The following is a 2,611-nucleotide window of genomic DNA, read 5'->3' as shown; positions in this document are numbered from 1 at the left end:
AAGGGAGAAAGGAGAGAGAGAGGAGGGGATGTGACCTTGTCCCCCATCAGGTTGAGAGGTGGTGTTGAGCCCATGAACATGGTGCTGATTTGGATAGGTGAGTCCTGGGCAGTCTCATATTCAAGAAGCTCTCCTTTGCCCAGGTTGGTTTATAGAATTTGCATATTTGATGACCAGGACTAAAGAAAAGGGTATAGGCAGAATATTTTGTCCTGCCAGCCAGGACAAATGGACCTAGGACAGACTCCTAACTCAAGTGTGTTTCATAGGCCATTTTCTGTGATGTAAAATGCCAACTTCCTGCTTTTATGATGAGCCCCTCACAGGGAGTGAGCACTGGCTGCCCAAGCCACCTGTGCACCCCAACTTCTCTTGCCTAGTGACAGCCACAGGCCCCAGGAAATCCTCTCAGGCCCTTTTCTGTGTCTTTAAACCTATGCTCTATGGGTCTAGGCTCCCATCTGCCTGGATGAACCCTTCCTTAGCACCTCTCACCCGACTCCGTGTCTCCTTTCTGGCATCTGAGAGGAGGGATGTTTTCGTTTTATATTCCTCTCCAATATTTAATCTCTAAGGGTCTCACAGAGGAGTTTCATTCCTACTTTAATAACACTGCCCTTTTAAATTTTTTTAAAAAATATTTTGAATTTCTTGAGTATTGGAAAATTCAGATTCCTAACCTCGACCTCAAGCCCACTGGCTCCAAGCGTCCCCTCCGAGCACACAGCCTGGGGGTCTGCATGTCCCCTCCCTGCTGGGAGGATGAATGGTTGGTCCTTGGTTGGCATTTTCTTTTATTCTTAGTTAGAGTGGGATCTGGTTTTTAAAATGTTTCCATGTGAGGGAGAAACCAGTCAGAAAGTGTTAAATAGTAGAGTCTGGGAGGGCAGGGTACAGCTGTCCTCGAGGCCTCAGTGAGGTGTACGTCCTTGCCTGCACTTTCATTTCAGATCCCGGCTTCCAGAACCATGAGTGAATGAATTGTTTTATTTAATCTTAAGCAGTGGGTCTGGACCCCTTTGGGGTTCAACGACCCTTTCACAGGTTGCCGCATATCAGACAGCCTGCATATTTGCGTACTAGGTATTTAGGATTCGTAACAGTAGCAAAATTACAGTTACAAAGTAGCAATGAAAATAATTTTATGATTGGGGATCACTGCAGCATTAGGAAGGCTGAGAACCACCAATGCTCACCTCTAATCCCGGCACTTGGGAGGCTGAGCAAGGCCAGAGTGAGACTCTGTGGGGTGTTTACCCACCAACAGCTCCCCAAAGTTCTCTTGAGTGTGAGCAGCAGGAAATATTAGATAGAAGGGTTTATAGTGCGAAGATAAACAGATAGAAAATACAGGACAGCCTTGACAGGGCCTGGAACCTTTTCCAACGGGGCACAACTGTCTCTGACCCAGGGTATTTATAGAGACGCCAAGGGGTGGAGCAAAAAACCTCCTTCCCCAGCTCAGCCAAGTGCAGACCATTTCAGACACCTGCACTCAGGCCTGTGGCCCTAATCATCCTCTATGCGGACCTGCTGGGTAAAGCCACGAGGAACCCAAGAACGGGCTCCCACAAGACCCCATGAGGGATATGGCACAGCAGACATAGGGTGATGATACAACAAGGTTTTCACTGAGTTAGAAAGGCTGACAACCTGGGACTTTCTATGATTCATGGATTATCCAGGGTTAGCTACAAAGAAGATGACCCAACTGGTACCAGGTGTTAGACAACAGATGGGTGGTCATCACCCGTCACCCCCCCCCCCCCCCCCCCACCCCCCGCCAAGAGAAGGGAAAATGAGACGGTCCTTGCAGTAGTGTGGATGGTCAGAAGTGAGTGACCTTACTGAGCCAGAAGCACTTACATTGGTACTTGGAGAGGCAAACATGGTCACAAATTGCTAGGCAGAGTTTTAGAGAGTTGGAAGAGACAAAGAACAGTGTCCAGGCATCTGCTTACACTTTACACCTGCACATGTGCAGCATAAAATACTAGGGACCTTGGCACTGCTGAGCTCTGGAGATACACAGTTCTTGGAACCCACACAGGGCTGGGTTGTGAGGCTATGAGTCTCACAAGCCATTGGGTACTTGTGACACCAAGAATATGAGGCACAGCCTGGGGGTGGGGGGGTAGGGGTGGGCAGGAGTAAAGGCCACTTGGGAACCAGCCCATGGAAACATGAGATTCAAAGGATCAGCTGGATCATAGTCTGTCGAAAACATCTGAGCAACTTAACACTCACACGTTCTAGAATTCTATAAGAAATGCCAGGCTGTGAGTGTCTGGATATAGAGTATTTGTTTAGCATGCTAAAGGCCTGAGGTCCATCCCCAGCGACACAAACACCAAAGCTTCCATCATCTAAAGCAAACTGTGACCTGTAAGGGAAAAACCAGTGAGGACCAACAGACCCAGGAAGGAAAAGGCCTTAACATAAATTGTGTAAATATTATAACCATGCTCTGGATTAAAGAGAATTGTGAGTACATGGAGGAGAGAGGTGGGACACTGAGACCCCTCCTCACCACCTGGAGAGACAGCATAGCAACTAAGGAGGGTAGTGAGCAGGCAGCAGCAACACTCAGTCACAGCAAGCTGTGGCCACA

Source organism: Onychomys torridus, chromosome 19 (genome assembly GCF_903995425.1).
Source record: "Onychomys torridus chromosome 19, mOncTor1.1, whole genome shotgun sequence".
Taxonomy (NCBI): domain Eukaryota; kingdom Metazoa; phylum Chordata; class Mammalia; order Rodentia; family Cricetidae; genus Onychomys; species Onychomys torridus.
This window is presented reverse-complemented; position numbering follows the sequence as displayed.